General features: G+C 44.0%; 1 pseudogene across 1 annotated transcript; it reads left to right on the top strand.

Annotated features, from left to right (window-relative positions):
• Nucleotides 1–331: 331 nt before the first annotated feature.
• Nucleotides 332–25,418, top strand: LOC106596613 (TBC1 domain family member 31-like; annotated as a pseudogene). Its single transcript, XR_006770036.1, has 22 exons — nucleotides 332–748; nucleotides 973–1,119; nucleotides 1,212–1,327; nucleotides 1,545–1,722; nucleotides 1,896–2,047; nucleotides 2,208–2,367; nucleotides 2,585–2,785; nucleotides 2,948–3,109; nucleotides 3,557–3,636; nucleotides 5,527–5,673; nucleotides 6,025–6,158; nucleotides 6,352–6,485; nucleotides 6,802–6,981; nucleotides 11,043–11,275; nucleotides 11,544–11,696; nucleotides 15,359–15,494; nucleotides 16,363–16,455; nucleotides 16,665–16,805; nucleotides 16,903–17,097; nucleotides 21,164–21,317; nucleotides 24,357–24,506; nucleotides 24,847–25,418. The product of XR_006770036.1 is annotated as a TBC1 domain family member 31-like (transcript).
• Nucleotides 25,419–25,698: the final 280 nt, after the last annotated feature.

Here is a 25,698-nt window from a genome sequence, read left to right as displayed (position 1 = left end):
GACAGGTGTGAAATACTGTAGCTAGCTAGATACATTTGATATTGTATTGTATTGTGATCACCTTGAGAAAGTGTCCACCTATCATACTTTTTGCTAAACCAAAACTTGACATGGCATTGGTCCTTGTCCACCTTCATGGCCTATGGCTATGTTATCCACCCCCTTATAATTAGCAGTAATGACTTTAGAACAATCACATTTATTAGTTTTTTTCTCTTTGTAACTTTTTAACTGTGGTACATCTACACAGAGAGGTTTCAAACCTCCAATCCTCCAATTTATCCTATTTGATCGTAGAGAACTCCAGTAACCACAATTCCTGCTACTGTTTACATCCCATTCTTGACGTCATTCAAGAAGCGACAAGATAACCGCTGACAACTTTTTAACTGAAGACAGATTTATAACTATGGCTTTCATTTGAGTTTTGTTCTCAATAAATCATTTAGCGGGATATTGACTGCTCGATAATATGCTTGTGAATGCTCTTCTTGCGATTGGAGACCAGCAATAACGTGTTCTTTCAAATTTCGCGCTGTACAGACCGCCAGACGATAGGCTGGTATTCAGGCTAGCCGGCTTGCTAATCAACTGTGAATTAGTTACCACTGCTAACTCGCTAGCTAGCTAGATCCAAACGTATCATATCCCCAATTCTGCTCATAAAAAAAAAAATGCAAACGACCGACATTGGAAACAAGGAGGAGGGAAAAGTATGGCATCGAAAACCAACACCAAGTAATACTGGGTAGGTCGTTGCAAAGGATAATGTTAGCTCATAACCCACTTGTTGAGTCTCCATCACCTTGTGATAGTGAAGCCTGGCTGTTGAGTGTTGTTGATCGTAAACGAGAGGGGATTGTTATTGTTTGTTTCTGCATATCTTGAATAGAAGCTGTGCTTTGCATTCTTGTCTGACAGCTAGACGTGCATCTTGTATGTAGACCATAATAACCGTTTTTGCTTTAACAGGGTCATGGTCACAGTGATTCGCAGTGCAGCTGCCTACCAGTCCAAAACAGTCCGCTTCCTTCATGTCACCTTTGACACTACTGGGGACTCTTTCCTGGCTGGAGACCACCATGGGAATATTTATGTCTTTGACATCACTAGAAACAGGTGCAGTATGTCACACTGTCAACACCACAATATTGCATTGCAATACTCTTACTGGTGCAGGCTGTGCTCATACCTGTTCTGTCTCTCTCCAGGTTTAGACTTGTTCAGAAAACTGGTCAAGCTTGCACTGCCTTGGCTTTCAACTTGCGCAGAACAACGGAATTCTTGGTTGCTCTTGCAGACTACTCCATCAAGTGCTTTGACAAAGGTATGACTCCTTACATTGCTGCATAATTGTTTTCCAAAAGGTTAGGAATTGATTAGCTGATTGAGGAGGGTAAAGTCATCTTCTGTGGTGTATTTGCCTGTGTACCCAAACTTCCAGTACATTGAAAGACCAATGATTCCATCAGATAATGGCGTTTTTGCCGGGTGTTTGCCAATTGGAACAATAAACAGATTGATTGATTGTTTGATTCCGTCAGATACGAAGCAGCTGGTGAGCTGGATGCGGGGTCACGAGGGGCGGTATCCTCCGTGTCGGTCCATGGCTCTGGCCGCTACGCCATCAGTACGTCAGCTGACACGGCTCAGCTCTGGGACCTGGACACCTTCCAGAGGAAGAGGAAACTCAATGTCCGTCAATCTGTCGGCATACAGAGGGTTAGATCATTTACAGAACTGAATCATTTCATTTTCCGATTTGACAATACAATGAATACATAATGGAAAAATTCACACAGTGCCTTTTTATATTTTACATTTTGTAGAACTCTAAACAATTTATCTGAATTTGTGAAAATTCATTTGAACTGTGTGTGTTATTTTTTTCCTAGGTGTTCTTTCTTCCTCTGAGTAACACCATCCTCAGCTGTTTCAACGATGACTCCATCTTTGCCTGGGAGAGTGACACGTTGTTCTGCAAATACCAGCTGCCTGTTCCTGATGAGGGACCCAGGATACACTACAAGGCATTTGCTGTCACACGGTGTGTGTGTGTTTTTGAAAGGTTGAGTGGAAGTGGAAGTCTAATATAGAAAAGTGTGTTTGTCTGTGTGGCTATGACTATTACAGATAAGCCCTGAACAACAAAGCAGATGTTCAGTACCAGTAATGTCCTCCTAAAACCATCTGTGTTCTCTTCAAAGTGATGGGAAGATTCTGGCTGCAGGGGGCAGATCCAACCTTCTCCATCTGTGGTGTCTGGACACCAGGCAGCTGCTTAGAGTGGTCCAGATGCCTCCCAAGGTCCGCACTGTCAGACAGCTGGAGTTCCTACCAGACAGCTTCGATGGTGGGGCCAGCCAGGTATGTATTCATTCATTCATTCATTCATTCTATTTATTCATCCTTTATTTAACCACGGAAGTCACGTTGAGTTTTACATCTCTTTTTCAAGTGAACCCTTGCCAAGAAAGCAGCCAATGTACAGCCAATGCTATCTGATACTGATGTATTTTGGAGAACATGCTTTATTTGTCTCGGTGGTTGGTAAATGAGAAAACATTTAGTTTTTGTTCTTCAGACTCTTGGGGTGCTGAGTCAGGATGGTGTGATGCGTTTCATCAACATCCAGACCTGCAAGCTGCTCTTCAACATCGGATCCCATGATGACGCCATCACCGCAGCCACTGTCAGTCCCAACGGACGCCATATTGCCACGATAATGGATAATGGCAGCCTGAACATCTACAGTGTTCAGTGTCTGACCCAGGACTACAACAAGGTAGCAATCATCAGAATGATTAAAAAGGCTGTTCATCTGACACGTGTCCTTGAATTTTGCTAAATGACCCAGGCAGCTTTGTTTCATCTGTGTAGTTTTTAAGATTAGCACACATCAGTCATGTTTCTGCCTTCCCCTGAGCCACTCGTCATCCTCTCCTAGCCTCCTCCGTCCCTGGTCAAAGTGGTGTCTGGTGGAGAGTGTTCGGCTCTGACGATGAAGGTGAAGTCAGAAGCGGTCCAGCGGCCGGCCAAAACCTCTGGTCGACGAGTCAAGACCAAAGTCCTGAGGCCTCCAGCTGTCCCCATGACAGAGGATAAAGAGGTACAGATGTAGGATATTCATTGGATCACTCTTTTGTTGCACAACAGGAAATGCGAACTTGCATTCAAGGTTTTAAAAGGCTTCTCAAGTTTGTAATTGCCCCTTGAAAATGTCATATTTCGACCCGTACAAAAAATGTCCATTAATTATAATCCATATTATAATGCACATTTCCTGTTGCTCCAGGATTATTTTCCCTCTGTAGCAAACTGCCTCAAATTAAGAGCCTACATCTGTAGAGCATGCAGAAACACATGGCAGACAGAAGCATAGATACTTGTGGTATAATCTCATAGTGACCGTATAATAGCATGACCTTATTTAGTTCTCTGGTCTGGAGCCGTGCTGTCTCGTGATTTTACCATTGGTTTTCCTCATCCAAATTTTGAATGATGTTCTTTTGAATCAAGTGAGGCGTTCAACTGATTTGTGGATTTTCTTTTTCAGAATGAACTGCCTGACGGTCTAAACAAGAAGAGACTTGTGACGTTACTGAAGGCATTTGGAGAATATCCAGCTAAATACAGGTAACTAACTACAAATCAGGAATCAGGGCCAAGGTGTCACAGTTTTAATGAGGGGCAGCAACATACAAATGTGCTCTTTATACACTACAGTAAACGGTGCTCCTTTATACACTACAGTAAACGGTGCTCCTTTATACACTACAGTAAACGGTGCTCCTTTATACACTACAGTAAACGGTGCTCCTTTATACACTACAGTAAACGGTGCTCCTTTATACACTACAGTAAACGGTGCTCCTTTATACACTACAGTAAACGGTGCTCCTTATACACTACAGTAAACGGTGCTCCTTTATACACTACAGTAAACGGTGCTCCTTTATACACTACAGTAAACGGTGCTCCTTTATACACTACAGTAAACGGTGCTCCTTTATACACTACAGTAAACGGTGCTCCTTTATACACTACAGTAAACGGTGCTCCTTTATACACTACAGTAAACGGTGCTCCTTTATACACTACAGTAAACGGTGCTCCTTTATACACTACAGTAAACGGTGCTCCTTTATACACTACAGTAAACGGTGCTCCTTTATACACTACAGTAAACGGTGCTCCTTTATACACTACAGTAAACGGTGCTCCTTTATACACTACAGTAAACGGTGCTCCTTTATACACTACAGTAAACGGTGCTCCTTTATACACTACAGTAAACGGTGCTCCTTTATACACTACAGTAAACGGTGCTCCTTTATACACTACAGTAAACGGTGCTCCTTTATACACTACAGTAAACGGTGCTCCTTTATACACTACAGTAAACGGTGCTCCTTTATACACTACAGTAAACGGTGCTCCTTTATACACTACAGTAAACGGTGCTCCTTTATACACTACAGTAAACGGTGCTCCTTTATACACTACAGTAAACGGTGCTCCTTTATACACTACAGTAAACGGTGCTCCTTTATACACTACAGTAAACGGTGCTCCTTTATACACTACAGTAAACGGTGCTCCTTTATACACTACAGTAAACGGTGCTCCTTTATACACTACAGTAAACGGTGCTCCTTTATACACTACAGTAAACGGTGCTCCTTTATACACTACAGTAAACGGTGCTCCTTTATACACTACAGTAAACGGTGCTCCTTTATACACTACAGTAAACGGTGCTCCTTTATACACTACAGTAAACGGTGCTCCTTTATACACTACAGTAAACGGGGCTCCTTTATACACTACAGTAAACGGTGCTCCTTTATACACTACAGTAAACGGTGCTCCTTTATACACTACAGTAAACGGTGCTCCTTTATACACTACAGTAAACGGTGCTCCTTTATACACTACAGTAAACGGTGCTCCTTTATACACTACAGTAAACGGTGCTCCTTTATACACTACAGTAAACGGTGCTCCTTTATACACTACAGTAAACGGTGCTCCTTTATACACTACAGTAAACGGTGCTCCTTTATACACTACAGTAAACGGTGCTCCTTTATACACTACAGTAAACGGTGCTCCTTTATACACTACAGTAAACGGTGCTCCTTTATACACTACAGTAAACGGTGCTCCTTTATACACTACAGTAAACGGTGCTCCTTTATACACTACAGTAAACGGTGCTCCTTTATACACTACAGTAAACGGTGCTCCTTTATACACTACAGTAAACGGTGCTCCTTTATACACTACAGTAAACGGTGCTCCTTTATACACTACAGTGAACGGTGCTCCTTTATACACTACAGTAAACGGTGCTCCTTTATACACTACAGTGAAACGGTGCTCCTTTATACACTACAGTAAACGTGTGATCCTTTATACACTACAGTAAACGGTGCTCCTTTATACACTACAGTAAATGGTGCTCCTTTATACACTACAGTAAACCGTTTCCATTATGATGATCATGCGTTTATTTCTCCTCAGGATGTTTGTGTGGAGGTCCCTCCTGCGTCTGCCAGAGAACCACGCAGCCTTCAGCAGTCTGACCGATAAAGGCCTGCACTCTGCCTACCTCAGCATCCAGGAGCGATACCCCATCAAGAGCCACAAACTGCAGCGGGGACTTCAAAGGTATACTTACCACTTACCTGGCTGGCACTGTGGGCCTGCTGTCATGTTGGCCTGGCATGGGCACGTTCAGATGATCTGGAATTATGAATAGTTAATGGTTCTTCCATTTTTATCAAAACGTCCTTGATGATTCATTATTGTGATGGGTATATCTGACAGTGATGTCATTTCCATGAATCATGATGGGTATATCTGACAGTGATGTCATTTCCATGAATCATGATGGGTATATCTGACAGTGATGTCATTTCCATGAATCGTGATGGGTATATCTGACAGTGATGTCATTTCCATGAATCGTGATGGGTATATCTGACAGTGCTGTCATTTCCATCTCTTGTCTGCCTACAGAGTGTTGTCTGCACTAGCCCACTGGGCGGCCATCTTTGGAGAGACAGACTACCTCCCTCTGGTGGCGTTTCCCTTCGTCAAGCTCTTCCAGAATAACCCACTGCTCTGTTTTGAAGTGGTTGCCACCACTATAGGTACTGTACATACAGTACTAGAAACTGAATCCTGTTTCACTTGTCCTTTCATGTCGGCCCTGTTTGCTAACTTAGAGTTGCTGAATATTTGTCACTTTTTCAGTTTTCTTTTTCGTGTACCTTGTTTATATAACTTTGTTGTTGCACTTTGGTTGTAAAATAGGGTATCGACAGTTTTGTTTGTCCTTTGCAGTGAACTGGTGCCAGCACTGGTTTGAATACTTCCCCAACCCTCCTCTCAACGTACTGAGCATGGCAGAGAATGTTCTGGCTCACCATGACAAGGAACTGCTGCAGCACCTCATCGACTGTGGAGTCACCTCTCAGGTGAGACGACCAGGAGATCTCTTTTTAAACTCTCGTTACAACTGTATTATAATGACACTAGTATTGTATGGTTGTTTTTTTATCTGCTCCCACAAACAAGCGTTCAGTGATACATTTCCATTCGCTGTTAGAGACTCTGTTCTCTGAGATGTTGACCAGAGAAAAGTGGCTGAAACTCTTTAATAACCTCTATCTCTCTCCCCCCCTCTCCTCCAGCTGTATGTGTGGCCCCTGTTAGAGACTCTGTTCTCTGAGGTGCTGACCAGAGATGAGTGGCTCAAACTCTTTAATAACCTCTATCTCTCTCCCCCTCCAGCTGTATGTGTGGCCCCTGTTAGAGACTCTGTTCTCTGAGGTGCTGACCAGAGATGAGTGGCTCAAACTGTTTGACAACGTCTTCTCTAACCATCCTGCCTTCTTATTGGTATCTGTGGTCTCCTATGTCACCTGCTGCCGCGCTCCACTACTGCTCTGCAGCCACAAAGAGGACTTTGAGGTAAGATGTTTTATATAAACCATGGGAAGATGAGGTAAGATGTTTAATATAAACCATGGGAAGGTTTATAGTAAGATGTTTAATATAAACCATGGGAAGATTAGGTTTAATAAACCATGGGAAGGTTTGAGGTAAGATGTTTAATATAAACCATGGGAAGGTTTGAGGTAAGATGTTTAATATAAACCATGGGAAGGTTTGAGGTAAGATGTTTTATATAAACCATGGGAAGGTGAGGTAAGATGTTTAATATAAACCATGGGAAGGTTTGTGAGGTAAGATGTTTAATATAAACCATGGGAAGGTTTGAGGTAAGATGTTTTATATAAACCATGGGAAGGTTTGAGGTAAGATGTTTAATATAAACCATGGGAAGGTTATGAGGTAAGATGTTTAATATAAACCATGGGAAGGTTTGAGGTAAGATGTTTAATATAAACCATGGGAAGGTTTGAGGTAAGATGTTTAATATAAACCATGGGAAGGTTTGAGGTAAGATGTTTAATATAAACCATGGGAAGGTTTGAGGTAAGATGTTTAATATAAACCATGGGAAGGTTTGAGGTAAGATGTTTAATATAAACCATGGGAAGGTTTGAGGTAAGATGTTTAATATAAACCATGGGAAGGTTTGAGGTAAGATGTTTTATATAAACCATGGGAAGGTTTGAGGTAAGATGTTTAATATAAACCATGGGAAGGTTTGAGGTAAGATGTTTTATATAAACCATGGGAAGGTTTGAGGTAAGATGTTTAATATAAACCATGGGAAGGTTTGAGGTAAGATGTTTAATATAAACCATGGGAAGGTTTGAGGTAAGATGTTTAATATAAACCATGGGAAGATGAGGTAAGATGTTTTATATAAACCATGGGAAGGTTTGCGGTAAGATGTTTTATATAAACCACGGGAAGGTTTGAGGTAAGATGTTTAATATAAACCATGGGAAGGTTTGAGGTAAGATGTTTAATATAAACCATGGGAAGATTTGAGGTAAGATGTTTAATATAAACCATGGGAAGATGAGGTAAGATGTTTAATATAAACCATGGGAAGGTTTATAGTAAGATGTTTAATATAAACCATGGGAAGATGAGGTAAGATGTTTAATATAAACCATGGGAAGGTTTATAGTAAGATGTTTAATATAAACCATGGGAAGATGAGGTAAGATGTTTAATATAAACCATGGGAAGGTTTGAGGTAAGATGTTTAATATAAACCATGGGAAGGTTTGAGGTAAGATGTTTAATATAAACCATGGGAAGGTTTGAGGTAAGATGTTTAATATAAACCATGGGAAGATGAGGTAAGATGTTTAATATAAACCATGGGAAGGTTTGAGGTAAGATGTTTAATATAAACCATGGGAAGATGAGGTAAGATGTTTAATATAAACCATGGGAAGGTTTATAGTAAGATGTTTAATATAAACCATGGGAAGATGAGGTAAGATGTTTAATATAAACCATGGGAAGGTTTATAGTAAGATGTTTAATATAAACCATGGGAAGATGAGGTAAGATGTTTAATATAAACCATGGGAAGGTTTGTAGTAAGATGTTTAATATAAACCATGGGAAGATGAGGTAAGATGTTTAATATAAACCATGGGAAGGTTTGAAGTAAGATGTTTAATATAAACCATGGGAAGGTTTAAAGAGCGGTAAGATGTTTAATATAAACCATGGGAAGATGAGGTAAGATGTTTAATATAAACCATGGGAAGATGAGGTAAGATGTTTAATATAAACCATGGGAAGATTTGAGGTAAGATGTTTAATATAAACCATGGGAAGATTTGAGGTAAGATGTTTAATATAAACCATGGGAAGGTGAGGTAAGATGTTTAATATAAACCATGGGAAGGTTTGAGGTAAGATGTTTAATATAAACCATGGGAAGGTTTGAGGTAAGATGTTTAATATAAACCATGGGAAGGTTTATGGTAAGATGTTTAATATAAACCATGGGAAGATGAGGTAAGATGTTTTATATAAACCATGGGAAGGTTTATGGTAAGATGTTTTATATAAACCATGGGAAGATGAGGTAAGATGTTTTATATAAACCATGGGAAGATGAGGTAAGATGTTTAATATAAACCATGGGAAGGTTTGTGGTAAGATGTTTAATATAAACCATGGGAAGGTTTATGGTAAGATGTTTAATATAAACCATGGGAAGGTTTGAGGTAAGATGTTTAATATAAACCATGGGAAGGTTTGAGGTAAGATGTTTAATATAAACCATGGGAAGGTTTGAGGTAAGATGTTTAATATAAACCATGGGAAGATGAGGTAAGATGTTTAATATAAACCATGGGAAGGTTTGAGGTAAGATGTTTAATATAAACCATGGGAAGATGAGGTAAGATGTTTAATATAAACCATGGGAAGGTTTGAGGTAAGATGTTTAATATAAACCATGGGAAGGTTTATGGTAAGATGTTTAATATAAACCATGGGAAGATGAGGTAAGATGTTTAATATAAACCATGGGAAGGTTTATGGTAAGATGTTTAATATAAACCATGGGAAGGTTTGAGGTAAGATGTTTAATATAAACCATGGGAAGGTGAGGTAAGATGTTTAATATAAACCATGGGAAGATGAGGTAAGATGTTTTATATAAACCATGGGAAGGTTTGTGGTAAGATGTTTTATATAAACCATGGGAAGATGAGGTAAGATGTTTTATATAAACCATGGGAAGATGAGGTAAGATGTTTAATATAAACCATGGGAAGGTTTATGGTAAGATGTTTAATATAAACCATGGGAAGGTTTATGGTAAGATGTTTAATATAAACCATGGGAAGGTTTGAGGTAAGATGTTTAATATAAACCATGGGAAGGTTTGAGGTAAGATGTTTAATATAAACCATGGGAAGGTTTGAGGTAAGATGTTTAATATAAACCATGGGAAGGTTTGAGGTAAGATGTTTAATATAAACCATGGGAAAGGACACTTTCATTGGTTAGGCCCTTTATATGACTTCATGTTATGACTATAAGCCACTATGTATTTTTGTCATGACTACTGCGACAGTCTCCGAATTGTATATTATGGATGAATATTGAAGAGCAGAGCATTATTTGCATCATTTTAACATTGTTACACTAGTCTAATTTATTAGTTGTTCACAGCAAAGCTGCATTTTTATTAAAAAAATCTTGACATGGTCAAATATCTCAAGCATAGATTGGTAACTTTTTTCTTCAAATTTGGCACACAGAAACTACAGGACTGACTTGATCAAAAGAATGGTACTGATTGACCTATAGGTGGCAAGGTTATAAGCAGTTATAAACCCTCATATCCATCACCCCGTATGACCTACAGCAGGGGTCTTCAACCTTTTCTTGGCCAGGGACCCCTTCCCAGGGACCCCTTCCCAGGGCCCCTTCCCAGGGACCCCCATCATATGTTAGCAAAAATAAATAAATGTAAATGCACACGTCTTATCATCAGATGAATGTTTTGACTAGAAGAAGTGACTTTTCGCAGCAGGTTAAGAGAACATATGCAGCAGGTTAGGAGAATTAACATGGTAGGTTAGTAAAATTAGCTTTAGGGTTAGCTAAAATACTATACATTTTCCCCGACACGACTCTTAACATATCTAGCTACAACCCAGCTTTCCCTGAGAATAGTCTTGGTTTCCACTAATGCGATTCTGCCATGATATGTTTTCCTGAATCTGGGACATTTTGGTAAACCTTAAGCAAAACGTTTTTTTTTAGAGACGGCTGAGTTATTGATAAATCAGGAAATCAAAACTTAAGAGTCCATTTTAAATCCTTTGTAAATCCACTCCACAATGGCCTGTGAACTTGGAACTTTTTAGGGTCATCAGAGACATTACCATGAGGAACCATGTTAAGTTTGGCATTGATATCTTAAAAAAAAAAAAAGGAAACTATTACCCAGGTGTCCTTTCTGCCATCCTATGAACCCTGTTCATTGCTTCTTGCAGCTACAGTATATTTACCTTCTTCTTCATAAAGGAAAAATGCACACTTGATTCTCTCCCTTCCTCTCTCTCTCTCTCTCCCAGTATTTCTTCCATCACCGTAACAACCTGGACGTCAGCGCCGTGATAAAGGAGACATACAGGCTGATGGAGAGCACCCCAGCAGACATCCACCCCAGGAACATGCTGGATGACTTTCAGCCTCTGACCAGGGGACAGTACCCTGTCTTCAACAAGTACCCCACCTACATAGTGGAGTACCAGTCTCAGGAGAGAGAGAGGATACGCCAGCAGGAGGTGGACTACCTCAGAGAGAGGTCAGATTGTATCATTGGCATCTTATCCTTTCTGTGGCATTCTAGAACACCGGCAAAGACAATAAGGTTCACACAAAGTCAACTCTTAATATCTTATCTCTGTTTTTCTTGCAGTAGCAGGGAAAAAGCTTGACACGGACGTTTCGGTCAAAGCCTTCTTCAGTATTTGTGTCAAAGAACAGTGTCAGATGTGTGTGTGTGTGTGTGTGTGTGTGTGTGTGTGTGTGTGTGTGTGTGTGTGTGTGTGTGTGTGTGTGTGTGTCTCCAGGCAGGCGGTGCAGGAGCTGCGTGCGGAGGTGGTTCAGAGGCAGGCTGAGGACGAGGCGTGGTACACCCAGCAGGAGTTACTGCAGCAGGCTGAGGAGAAACGCAGGGACATCCTACAGCAGGAGGAGAGCAAGCTGGCTGAACAGAGAACCAGGTCAGAGAACAGACACACATACAGTCATCTATGTATGCCAATTTATTACTACATCAATCATTCACGGCAGGCAGGTCGCCTAGTGGTTAGAGTGTAGGGGCAGGCAGGTAGCCTAGTGGTTAGAGTGTAGGGACAGGCAGGTAGACTAGTGGTTAGAGTGTAGGGGCAGGCAGGTAGACTAGTGGTTAGAGTGTAGGGACGGCAGGTAGACTAGTGGTTAGAGTGTAGGGGCAGGCAGGTAGACTAGTGGTTAGAGAGTAGGGGCGGCAGGTAGCCTAGTGGTTAGAGTGTAGGGGCAGGCAGGTAGCCTAGTGGTTAGAGTGTAGGGGCGGCAGGTAGCCTAGTGGTTAGAGTGTAGGGGCAGGCAGGTAGCCTAGTGGTTAGAGTGTAGGGACGGCAGGTAGCCTAGTGGTTAGAGTGTAGGGGCAGGCAGGTAGACTAGTGGTTAGAGTGTAGGGACGGCAGGTAGCCTAGTGGTTAGAGTGTAGGGGCGGCAGGTAGCCTAGTGGTTAGAGTGTAGGGGCCGGCAGGTAGCCTAGTGGTTAGAGTGTAGGGACGGCAGGTAGCCTAGTGGTTAGAGTGTAGGGGCAGGCAGGTAGACTAGTGGTTAGAGCGTAGGGACGGCAGGTAGCCTAGTGGTTAGAGAGTAGGGACGGCAGGTAGCCTAGTGGTTAGAGTGTAGGGGCAGGCAGGTAGCCTAGTGGTTAGAGTGTAGGGGGTGTCAGGTAGACTAGTGGTTAGAGTGTAGGGGCAGGCAGGTAGCCTAGTGGTTAGAGCGTAGGGACGGCAGGTAGCCTAGTGGTTAGAGCGTAGGGACGGCAGGTAGACTAGTGGTTAGAGTGTAGGGGCAGGCAGGTAGCCTAGTGGTTAGAGTGTAGGGGCAGGCAGGTAGCCTAGTGGTTAGAGTGTAGGGGCAGGCAGGTAGCCTAGTGGTTAGAGTGTAGGGACGGCAGGTAGCCTAGTGGTTAGAGTGTAGGGGCAGGCAGGTAGCCTAGTGGTTAGAGTGTAGGGGCAGGCAGGTAGCCTAGTGGTTAGAGTGTAGGGGCGGGCAGGTAGACTAGTGGTTAGAGTGTAGGGGCGGCAGGTAGCCTAGTGGTTAGAGTGTAGGGGCGGCAGGTAGACTAGTGGTTAGAGTGTAGGGGCGGCAGGTAGACTAGTGGTTAGAGTGTAGGGGCGGCAGGTAGACTAGTGGTTAGAGTGTAGGGGACGGCAGGTAGACTAGTGGTTAGAGTGTAGGGGCGGCAGGTAGCCTAGTGGTTAGAGTGTAGGGGCAGGCAGGTAGCCTAGTGGTTAGAGTGTAGGGGCCGGCAGGTAGCCTAGTGGTTAGAGTGTAGGGGCGGCAGGTAGCCTAGTGGTTAGAGCGTAGGGGCAGGCAGGTAGACTAGTGGTTAGAGTGTAGGGGACGGCAGGTAGACTAGTGGTTAGAGTGTAGGGGCGGCAGGTAGCCTAGTGGTTAGAGTGTAGGGACGGCAGGTAGCCTAGTGGTTAGAGTGTAGGGGCAGGCAGGTAGACTAGTGGTTAGAGTGTAGGGACGGCAGGTAGCCTAGTGGTTAGAGTGTAGGGGCAGGCAGGTAGCCTAGTGGTTAGAGTGTAGGGGCGGCAGGTAGCCTAGTGGTTAGAGTGTAGGGACGGCAGGTAGCCTAGTGGTTAGAGTGTAGGGCGGCAGGTAGCCTAGTGGTTAGAGTGTAGGGAAACGGCAGGTAGCCTAGTGGTTAGAGTGTAGGGACGGCAGGTAGACTAGTGGTTAGAGTGTAGGGTCAGGCAGGTAGCCTAGTGGTTAGAGTGTAGGGGCGGCAGGTAGCCTAGTGGTTAGAGTGTAGGGGCAGGCAGGTAGCCTAGTGGTTAGAGTGTAGGGGCAGGCAGGTAGCCTAGTGGTTAGAGTGTAGGGGCAGGCAGGTAGCCTAGTGGTTAGAGTGTAGGGACGGCAGGTAGACTAGTGGTTAGAGTGTAGGGACGGCAGGTAGCCTAGTGGTTAGAGTGTAGGGACGGCAGGTAGACTAGTGGTTAGAGTGTAGGGGTGGCAGGTAGCCTAGTGGTTAGAGTGTAGGGACGGCAGGTCGACTAGTGGTTAGAGTGTAGGGACGGCAGGTAGCCTAGTGGTTAGAGTGTAGGGGCGGCAGGTAGACTAGTGGTTAGAGTGTAGGGGCGGCAGGTAGCCTAGTGGTTAGAGTGTAGGGGGGCAGGTAGACTAGTGGTTGAGTAGGGGGGCAGGTAGCCTAGTGGTTGGAGTGTAGGGGCGGCAGGTAGCCTAGTGGTTAGAGTGTAGGGGACGGCAGGTAGACTAGTGGTTAGAGTGTAGGGACAGGCAGGTAGCCTAGTGGTTAGAGTGTAGGGGCGGCAGGTAGCCTAGTGGTTAGAGCAACTGAAAGGTTGCTAGATCGAATCCATTGAACAAGGCAGTTAACCCACTGTTCCCCGGGTGCCGAAGACGTGGATGTCGATTAAGGCTGATTCAGAGAGGAAGACACAGTTGAATACATACAATTTGACTAGGTCCCCCTCTTTCCAAGGCAGAACTGTGTCTGCATCATATTCAGTCAGGATCCTCAGAAGGAAGTACATTCTGAGGTAATGTGACTCTCATGTCATAGTTATTGATCCTCATAAATTACTTGGTACAAGCCCATTAAATGTGATGTCACTAATTAAGCTGAAATAGACTTGTTCCCTGTTCCAAGGTTAGTCTCTCTGACAGTCTGTGTCCCCAGGTTAGTCTCTCTGACAGTCTGTAATGTGTCCCCAGGTTAGTGTCTCTGACAGTCTGTAATGTGTCCCCAGGTTAGTTTCTCTGACAGTCTGTAATGTGTCCCCAGGTTAGTCTCTCTGACAGTCTGTAATGTGTCCCCAGGTTAGTCTCTCCTGACAGTCTGTAATGTGTCCCCAGGTTAGTCTCTGAGTCCCCTGTAATGTGTCTCCAGGTTAGTCTATATGACAGTCTGTAATGTGTCCCCAGGTTAGTCTCTCTGACAGTCTGTAATGTGTCCCCAGGTTAGTCTCTCTGACAGTCTGTAATGTGTCTCCAGGTTAGTCTCTCTGACAGTCTAATGTGTCCCCGGTTAGCTGTAATGTGTCCCCAGGTTAGTCTCTCTGACAGTCTGTAACGTGTCCCCAGGTTAGTCTCTCTGACAGTCTGTAATGTGTCCCCAGGTTAGTCTCTCTGACAGTCTGTAATGTGTCCCCAGGTTAGTCTCTCTGACAGTCTGTAATGTGTCTCCAGGTTAGTCTCTCTGACAGTCTAATGTGTCCCCAGGTTAGTCTCTCTGACAGTCTAATGTGTCCCCAGGTTAGTCTCTCTGACAGTCTGTAATGTGTCTCCAGGTTAGTCTCTCTGACAGTCTGTAATGTGTCTCCAGGTTAGTCTCTCTGACAGTCTGTAATGTGTCCCCAGGTTAGTCTCTCTGACAGTCTGTAATGTGTCTCCAGGTTAGTCTCTCTGACAGTCTGTAATGTGTCTCCAGGTTAGTCTCCCTGACAGTCTGTAATGTGTCCCCAGGTTAGTCTCTCTGACAGTCTGTAATGTCTCCAGGTTAGTCTCTCTGACAGTCTGTAATGTGTCCCCAGGTTAGTCTCTCTGACAGTCTGTAATGTGTCCCCAGGTTAGTCTCTCTGACAGTCTGTAATGTGTCCAGGTTAGTCTCTCTGACAGTCTGTAATGTGTCCAGGTTAACAGCCATGAAGCGTGAGTTGAAGGTGAAGGAGCTCCAGCTGATGGATGCAGCCAGGAGACGCTTCCTGAAACACCAGCAGGACCAGAGACTGACTGAACTACACAGACTGGACGAGCAGATACAGAGGAAGGTCTGTTTTCACTTCAGTCACCGCCCTGTATTTAATATTGAAAGAAGAGATTCATTCTTTCAACCATCCTTTTATTTTGTGTGTAATGTGTCTATATGTCCTCTACTGTATATAATGGGGTGTCTATATGTCCTCTACTGTATATAATGGGGTGTCTATATGTCCTCTACTGTATATAATGGGGTGTCTATATGTCCTCTACTGTATATAATGGGGTGTCTATATATAATGGGGTGTCTATATGTCCTCTACTGTATATAATGGGGTGTCTATATATAATGGGGTGTCTATATGTCCTCTACTGTATATAATGGGGTGTCTATATATAATGGGGTGTCTATATGTCCTCTACTGTATATAATGGGGTGTCTATATATAATGGGGTGTCTATATGTCCTCTACTGTATATAATGGGGTGTCTATATAAGGGTTTGTCCTCTACTGTATATAATGGGGTGTCTATATGTCCTCTACTGTATATAATGGGGTGTCTATATGTCCTCTACTGTATATAATGGGGTGTCTATATATAATGGGGTGTCTATATGTCCTCTACTGACTATATAATGGGGTGTCTATATTGGGTGTCTATAGTCCTCTACTGTATATAATGGGGTGTCTATATCAATAATGGGGTGTCTATATGTCCTCTACTGGATATAATGGGGTGTCTATATATAATGGGGTGTCTATATGTCCTCTACTGTATATAATGGGGTGTCTATATATAATGGGGTGTCTATATGTCCTCTACTGTATATAATGGGGTGTCTATATGTGTCCTCTACTGTATATAATGGGGTGTCTATATATAATGGGGTGTCTATATGTCCTCTACTGTATATAATGGGGTGTTTGTTGGGGCCAGATGAACACCAGAGACCAGGAGACGGCAGCAGCAGTACAGGATATACAAGTCAGACAGATGGAGCTGGAAGCACAGAGACGGCTGTTTGAACAGGTCAGTGACTGTCCTCATCACAGCAACGATGTGCAGAGACCTGCCCCTGAGACAAACACTATCTTGTCATTCACATTATATTCCTTGCAGCATAAAGTTAAGACACCACACGTAATTTAACATTGGCCATGTTAACGCTATCCAGTTACAATATGGCTTGATCTTCATTCACCAGACCGTAATGTCATGATGTAATCCTTGTGTTGTAGCAACTGGCCAAGGAGCAGGTGCGTGTGACTCAGGAGGTCAGAGCAGAGGTGGATACCAGGAGACACAGGTCAGAGGTTGAGGAGACCACCTTCCAACACCTCCTTAACAACGACACTGACGTCAGCCTGGGAACCAAGAAGGTCAGCATTCATCTACTGTATACTTCCTCAGACTGAAATCTAGGGGGTTATTAAACAATGATTGGAGAGAGAGAGACTGACCTCCTCTACGTTTCAGGTTCTAGAGGAGTGTTTAGCTGAAGCAGGCCAGCTGGGAGTGGACACCGAGTGGCAGGCTGAGGTGATGAGGCGTCTAGACCAGGAGGATGCAGACCGGGACAGACACTACCACCATCTGGCTGGACTACACAGAGAGACCCACACCAAGGAGCAGCAGCTGGTTAACATCATGGAGGATGTAGAGGGACAGAGGGTAGGAGGAGAGATGATGTAGAGGGTATATACAGTAGGTCATGGAGGGACAGAGGGTAGGAGGAGAGATGATGTAGAGGAGGGTATATACAGTAGGTCATGGAGGGACAGAGGGTAGGAGGAGAGATGATGTAGAGGGTATATACAGTAGGTCATGGAGGGACAGAGGGTAGGAGGAGAGATGATGTAGAGGGTATATACAGTAGGTCATGGAGGGACAGAGGGTAGGAGGAGAGATGATGTAGAGGGTATATACAGTAGGTCATGGAGGGACAGAGGGTAGGAGGAGAGATGATGTAGAGGAGGGTATATACAGTAGGTCATGGAGGGACAGAGGGTAGGAGGAGAGATGATGTAGAGGAGGGTATATACAGTAGGTCATGGAGGGACAGAGGGTAGGAGGAGAGATGATGTAGAGGGTATATACAGTAGGTCATGAGAGGGTAGGAGGAGAGATGATGTAGAGGGTATATACAGTAGGTCATAGAGAGACAGAGGGTAGGAGGAGAGATGATGTAGAGGGTATATACAGTAGGTCATGGAGAGACAGAGGGTAGGAGGAGAGATGATGTAGAGGGTATATACAGTAGGTCATGGAGGGACAGAGGGTAGGAGGAGAGATGGGTATATACAGTAGGTCATGGAGGGACAGAGGGTAGGAGGAGAGATGATGTAGAGGGTATATACAGTAGGTCATGGAGGGACAGAGGGTAGGAGGAGAGATGATGTAGAGGGTATATACAGTAGGTCATGGAGGGACAGAGGGTAGGAGGAGAGATGATGTAGAGGGTATATACAGTAGGTCATGGAGAGACAGAGGGTAGGAGGAGAGATGTATGGAGGGTATATACAGTAGGTCATGGAGGGACAGAGGGTAGGAGGAGAGATGGGTATATACAGTAGGTCATGGAGGGACAGAGGGTAGGAGGAGAGATGATGTAGAGGGTATATACAGTAGGTCATGGAGGGACAGAGGGTAGGAGGAGAGATGATGTAGAGGGTATATACAGTAGGTCATGGAGGGACAGAGGGTAGGAGGAGAGATGATGTAGAGGGTATATACAGTAGGTCATGGAGAGACAGAGGGTAGGAGGAGAGATGATGTAGAGGGTATATACAGTAGGTCATGGAGGGACAGGGTAGGAGGAGAGATGATGTAGAGGGTATATACAGTAGGTCATGGAGGGACAGAGGGTAGGAGGAGAGATGATGTAGAGGGTATATACAGTAGGTCATGGAGGGACAGAGGGTAGGAGGAGAGATGATGTAGAGGGTATATACAGTAGGTCATGGAGGGACAGAGGGTAGGAGGAGAGATGATGTAGAGGGTATATACAGTAGGTCATAGAGGGTAGGAGGAGAGATGCTGTAGCGGGTATATACAGTAGGTCATGGAGGGACAGAGGGTAGGAGGAGAGATGATGTAGAGGGTATATACAGTAGGTCATGGAGAGACAGAGGGTAGGAGGAGAGATGGGTATATACAGTAGGTCATGGAGGGACAGAGGGTAGGAGGAGAGATGATGTAGAGGGTATATACAGTAGGTCATAGAGGGTAGGAGGAGAGATGATGTAGAGGGTATATACAGTAGGTCATGGAGACAGAGGGTAGGAGGAGAGATGATGTAGAGGGTATATACAGTAGGTCATGGAGAGACAGAGGGTAGGAGGAGAGATGATGTAGAGGGTATATACAGTAGGTCATGGAGAGACAGAGGGTAGGAGGAGAGATGATGTAGAGGGTATATACAGTAGGTCATGGAGAGACAGAGGGTAGGAGGAGAGATGGGGGTATATACAGTAGGTCATGGAGGGACAGAGGGTAGGAGGAGAGATGATGTAGAGGGTATATACAGTAGGTCATGGAGAGACAGAGGGTAGGAGGAGAGATGGGTATATACAGTAGGTCATGGAGGGACAGAGGGTAGGAGGAGAGATGGGTATATACAGTAGGTCATGGAGGGACAGAGGGTAGGAGGAGAGATGATGTAGAGGATATATACAGTAGGTCATGGAGGGACAGAGGGTAGGAGGAGAGATGATGTAGAGGGTATATACAGTAGGTCATGGAGGGACAGAGGGTAGGAGGAGAGATGGGTATATACAGTAGGTCATGGAGGGACAGAGGGTAGGAGGAGAGATGGGTATATACAGTAGGTCATGGAGGGACAGAGGATAGGAGGAGAGATGGGTATATACAGTAGGTCATGGAGGGACAGAGGGTAGGAGGAGAGATGATGTAGAGGGTATATACAGTAGGTCATGGAGGGACAGAGGGTAGAAGGAGAGATGATGTAGAGGGTATATACAGTAGGTCATGGAGGGACAGAGGGTAGGAGGAGAGATGGGTATATACAGTAGTCATGGAGGGACAGAGGGTAGGAGGAGAGATGGGTATATACAGTAGGTCATGGAGGGACAGAGGGTAGGAGGAGAGATGATGTAGAGGGTATATACAGTAGGTCATGGAGGGACAGAGGGTAGGAGGAGAGATGGGTATATACAGTAGGTCATGGAGGGACAGAGGGTAGGAGGAGAGATGGGTATATACAGTAGGTCATGGAGGGACAGAGGGTAGGAGGAGAGATGGGTATATACAGTAGGTCATGGAGGGACAGAGGGTAGGAGGAGAGATGGGTATATACAGTAGGTCATGGAGGGACAGAGGGTAGGAGGAGAGATGGGTATATACAGTAGGTCATGGAGGGACAGAGGGTAGGAGGAGAGATGGGGTATATACAGTAGGTCATGGAGGGACAGAGGGTAGGAGGAGAGATGATGTAGAGGGTATATACAGTAGGTCATGGAGGGACAGAGGATAGGAGGAGAGATGGGTATATACAGTAGGTCATGGAGGGACAGAGGGTAGGAGGAGAGATGGGTATATACAGTAGGTCATGGAGGGACAGAGGGTAGAAGGAGAGATGGGTATATACAGTAGGTCATGGAGGGACAGAGGGTAGGAGGAGAGATGGGTATATACAGTAGGTCATGGAGGGACAGAGGGTAGGAGGAGAGATGGGTATATACAGTAGGTCATGGAGGGACAGAGGGTAGGAGGAGAGATGGGTATATACAGTAGGTCATGGAGGGACAGAGGGTAGGAGGAGAGATGATGTAGAGGGTATATACAGTAGGTCATGGAGGGACAGAGGGTAGGAGGAGAGATGGGTATATACAGTAGGTCATGGAGGGACAGAGGGTAGGAGGAGAGATGGGTATATACAGTAGGTCATGGAGGGACAGAGGGTAGGAGGAGAGATGGGTATATACAGTAGGTCATGGAGGGACAGAGGGTAGGAGGAGAGATGGGTATATACAGTAGGTCATGGAGGGACAGAGGGTAGGAGGAGAGATGGGTATATACAGTAGGTCATGGAGGGACAGAGGGTAGGAGGAGAGATGGGTATATACAGTAGGTCATGGAGGGACAGAGGGTAGGAGGAGAGATGGGTATATACAGTAGGTCATGGAGGGACAGAGGGTAGGAGGAGAGATGGGTATATACAGTAGGTCATGGAGGGACAGAGGGTAGGAGGAGAGATGGGTATATACAGTAGGTCATGGAGGGACAGAGGGTAGGAGGAGAGATGGGTATATACAGTAGGTCATGGAGGGACAGAGGGTAGGAGGAGAGATGATGTAGAGGAGGGTATATACAGTAGGTCATGGAGAGTCCTGTTAGTTACTGTACCTCTTGATCAACTGAAGGCTCTTACACTGGGCATGCTTGTGTCATTGATTTATGGTGGGAGGAGGGGTGTGTTCAGCGGGAGGCGGGAGGGGGTGGGTTCAGTGGGAGGCGGGAGGGGTGGGTTCAGCGGGAGGGGTGGGTTCAGTGGGAGGCGGGAGGGGGTGTGTTCAGCGGGAGGGGGTGGGTTCAGTGGGAGGCAGGAGGGGGTGTGTTCAGCGGGAGGGGGTGTGTTCAGCGGGAGGAGTGTGTTCAGCGGGAGGAGGGAGGAGTGTGTTCAGCGGGAGGAGGGAGGAGTGTGTTCAGCGGGAGGCGGGAGGAGTGGGTTCAGCGGGACGGTGAGGTGTGAAGTGTGTTCAGCCATTGTGTGTTTCAGTGGGAGGAGGTGGTGTCTCAGAAGGCCCAGCTAGAGGAGGAGAGGCAGGCTGCAGCCACAGCTGAGGCCAACCGGAGAGTCTTCCTCAGCCAAGAGGAAGAGGAGACCAAGCAGCACAGAGACAACCTCCGCAGGAGCCAGGACCACTCACTCAGTGAGCCCAGTCCCATAGAAATATATGTTGTAGAACAGACATGATTCTGTGTTGTGGAGAGAATAGGCAGTCAGGTCCTCTCTATACATTCTATATCTATCTGTAGTATGCTGAGCATTCTACCCCACCACCCACACTACTACACCACAGTCCTGTCACCTAAGGTTTCAGTGTTCCTCTAAGCCAATGGTTCATGTTGAAAATGTAAATGTTCTGAGGAAATAGTTGATGTTGCAGTGTTCCTCTAAGCTAATAGTTGATGTTGAAGGTTGCAGTGTTCCTCTAAGCTAATAGTTGATGTTGAAGGTTGCAGTGTTCCTCTAACCTAATAGTTGATGTTGAAGGTTGCAGTGTTCCTCTAAGCTAATAGTTGATGTTGCAGTGTTCCTCTAAGCTAATAGTTGATGTTGAAGGTTGCAGTGTTCCTCTAAGCTAATAGTTGATGTTGAAGGTTGCAGTGTTCCTCTAAGCTAATAGTTGATGTTGTAGGTTACAGTGTTCCTCTAAGCTAATAGTTGATGTTGCAGTGTTCCTCTAAGCTAATAGTTGATGTTGAAGGTTATAGTGTTCCTCTAAGCTAATAGTTGATGTTGAAGATTGCAGTGTTCCTCTAAGCTAATAGTTGATGTTGAAGGTTGCAGTGTTCCTCTAAGCTAATAGTTGATGTTGAAGGTTATAGTGTTCCTCTAAGCTAATAGTTGATGTTGAAGGTTACAGTGTTCCTCTAAGCTAATAGTTGATGTTGAAGATTACAGTGTTCCTCTAAGCTAATAGTTGATGTTGAAGGTTGCAGTGTTCCTCTAAGCTAATAGTTGATGTTGAAAGTTGCAGTGTTCCTCTAAGCTAATAGTTGATGTTGAAGGTTGCAGTGTTCCTCTAAGCTAATAGTTGATGTTGAAGGTTACAGTGTTCCTCTAAGCTAATAGTTGATGTTGAAGGTTGCAGTGTTCCTCTAAGCTAATAGTTGATGTTGTAGGTTACAGTGTTCCTCTAAGCTAATAGTTGATGTTGAAGGTTACAGTGTTCCTCTAAGCTAATAGTTGATGTTGCAGTGTTCCTCTAAGCTAATAGTTGATGTTGCAGTGTTCCTCTAACCTAATAGTTGATGTTGAAGGTTGCAGTGTTCCTCTAAGCTAATAGTTGATGTTGAAGGTTGCAGTGTTCCTCTAAGCTAATAGTTGATGTTGAAGGTTGCAGTGTTCCTCTAAGCTAATAGTTGATGTTGAAGGTTAATGTTCCTCTAACCTAATAGTTGATGTTGAAGGTTAGTGTTCCTCTAAGCTAATAGTTGATGTTGAAGGTTGCAGTGTTCCTCTAAGCTAATAGTTGATGTTGCAGTGTTCCTCTAAGCTAATAGTTGATGTTGAAGGTTGCAGTGTTCCTCTAAGCTAATAGTTGATGTTGAAGGTTGCAGTGTTCCTCTAAGCTAATAGTTGATGTTGTAGGTTACAGTGTTCCTCTAAGCTAATAGTTGATGTTGAAGGTTGCAGTGTTCCTCTAAGCTAATAGTTGATGTTGCAGTGTTCCTCTAAGCTAATAGTTGATGTTGAAGGTTGCAGTGTTCCTCTAAGCTAATAGTTGATGTTGAAGGTTGCAGTGTTCCTCTAAGCTAATAGTTGATGTTGCAGTGTTCCTCTAAGCTAATAGTTGATGTTGAAGGTTGCAGTGTTCCTCTAAGCTAATAGTTGATGTTGAAGGTTGCAGTGTTCCTCTAAGCTAATAGTTGATGTTGAAGGTTGCAGTGTTCCTCTAAGCTAATAGTTGATGTTGAAGGTTACAGTGTTCCTCTAAGCTAATAGTTGATGTTGAAGGTTAGTGTTCCTCTAAGCTAATAGTTGATGTTGAAGGTTACAGTGTTCCTCTAAGCTAATAGTTGATGTTGCAGTGTTCCTCTAAGCTAATAGTTGATGTTGAAGATTACAGTGTTCCTCTAAGCTAATAGTTGATGTTGAAGGTTGCAGTGTTCCTCTAAGCTAATAGTTGATGTTGAAGGTTATAGTGTTCCTCTAAGCTAATAGTTGATGTTGAAGGTTACAGTGTTCCTCTAAGCTAATAGTTGATGTTGAAGGTTGCAGTGTTCCTCTAAGCTAATAGTTGATGTTGAAGGTTGCAGTGTTCCTCTAAGCTAATAGTTGCAGTGTTCCTCTAAGCTAATAGTTGATGTTGAAGGTTACAGTGTTCCTCTAAGCTAATAGTTGATGTTGAAGGTTACAGTGTTCCTCTAAGCTAATAGTTGATGTTGTAGGTTACAGTGTTCCTCTAACCTAATAGTTGATGTTGAAGGTTGCAGTGTTCCTCTGAGCTAATAGTTGATGTTGAACGTTGCAGTGTTCCTCTAAGCTAATAGTTGATGTTGCAGTGTTCCTCTAAGCTAATAGTTGATGTTGAAGGTTAATGTTCCTCTAAGCTAATAGTTGATGTTGAAGGTTGCAGTGTTCCTCTAAGCTAATAGTTGATGTTGAAGGTTAATGTTCCTCTAAGCTAATAGTTGATGTTGAAGGTTGCAGTGTTCCTCTAAGCTAATAGTTGATGTTGAAGGTTGCAGTGTTCCTCTAAGCTAATAGTTGATGTTGAAGGTTGCAGTGTTCCTCTAAGCTAATAGTTGATGTTGAAGGTTGCAGTGTTCCTCTAAGCTAATAGTTGGTCCTGATGTTGAAGGTTCCAGTGTTCCTCTAAGCTAATAGTTGATGTTGAAGGTTGCAGTGTTCCTCTAAGCTAATAGTTGAAGGTTGCAGTGTTCCTCTAAGCTAATAGTTGATGTTGAAGGTTGCAGTGTTCCTCTAAGCTAATAGTTGATGTTGAAGGTTGCAGTGTTCCTCTAAGCTAATAGTTGATGTTGAAGGTTACAGTGTTCCTCTAAGCTAATAGTTGATGTTGAAGGTTGCAGTGTTCCTCTAAGCTAATAGTTGATGTTGAAGGTTAATGTTCCTCTAAGCTAATAGTTGATGTTGAAGGTTGCAGTGTTCCTCTAAGCTAATAGTTGATGTTGAAGGTTGCAGTGTATGGGGTGTTGGTGACTAATACAGTGTGTTTTGGCAGGTCAACAGTGGGAGATGAGAGCCAGGTCTCCGTGCTCCACTAGTGGCCTGCTTCACAATCCTGTTGCTTCTCCTGGTCAGTCTCAACAACGTCACAGTCCCAACAACATCTGTCTAAACAACCAGTCCACCTCAGACGACTCCACTTGCTGTGAGTGTTTCTGACTGTCCGTACCACATTTTGATTTATTTCACCAGGTAGGCCAGTTGAGAACAAGTTCTCATTTACAACTGCGACCTGGCCAAGATAAAGCAAAGCAGTGCGACAAAAACAACAGTTACAAATGTACAGTCAATAACAATAGAAAAATCTACAGTCACTGTTTCTACCACCATATTTCCAGATCTATACTCCAGCAGAAAATATCAACAGAATTCAGATCTACCAAGACGTTCAGTGTTCCCAATGTGCCCGATCCCACTGTAATCTTGCTGAGTTTACATCCATACAGTGAGTCCCTGAAGAGTCCTGTGATGTCTTGTTTTCTCAGTCTCTCTGGACCGGGGTCGAGGGGAGCTGGACTGCAGAGAGAGGGAGTTGATGCAGGACATCAGAGAGCTGCGGCAGAAACTGGCGGCCCGCGGCAAAAACTCAAACTCTACCACCTCCCAGTAACCACGACACACAAACACACCATCTCTCAGGGGTCAGCTGTGCCTTTTGTTTTGCATATCTAGACTTGAAAAGGAAACTGAAATGTTTTGTGGTTTTCTGCTCGTTTATCCGTTTCAAAGAAGATGCTGATATTTTTTAACAAACAGCTGTCCACTAACCACAACCCTGGTGTTGACTAGTCAAACAGGGATTCAATGAAAGCCTTCCATGGTCTTAATGAGATTTGTAGCAAAACCCTCTCCTGTGTGTATTTATATTTTGTTATTTAAGTTGTTTTTAAGTATTGTTGAATCAACTTTGAGTCATTTCATCTCTGCCTTGTTGACTAGTTTCAGTCTTTGACAGACTATACTCACCAGTCGTGCTTTTGGTCTGATGGTGACTTATGGCTTGCTTATCTCATAGGTATCCAGGTAATTAACCTTAATAAAGCCTTATCAAATCAAATTGTATTTGTCAGATGCTTGGTAAACAACAGGTGTGGACTAACAGTGAAATGCTTGGTAAACAACAGGTGTGGACTAACAGTGAAATGCTTGGTAAACAACAGGTGTGGACTAACAGTGAAATGCTTGGTAAACAACAGGTGTGGACTAACAGTGAAATGCTTGGTAAACAACAGGTGTGGACTAACAGTGAAATGCTTGGTAAACAACAGGTGTGGACTAACAGTGAAATGCTTGGTAAACAACAGGTGTGGACTAACAGTGAAATGCTTGGTAAACAA

This window comes from Salmo salar, chromosome ssa05, assembly GCF_905237065.1.
Source record: "Salmo salar chromosome ssa05, Ssal_v3.1, whole genome shotgun sequence".
Taxonomy (NCBI): Eukaryota; Metazoa; Chordata; class Actinopteri; order Salmoniformes; family Salmonidae; genus Salmo; species Salmo salar.
The sequence above is the reverse complement of the archived record's forward strand: the minus strand, read 5'-3'. Positions and strand labels throughout refer to the sequence as shown.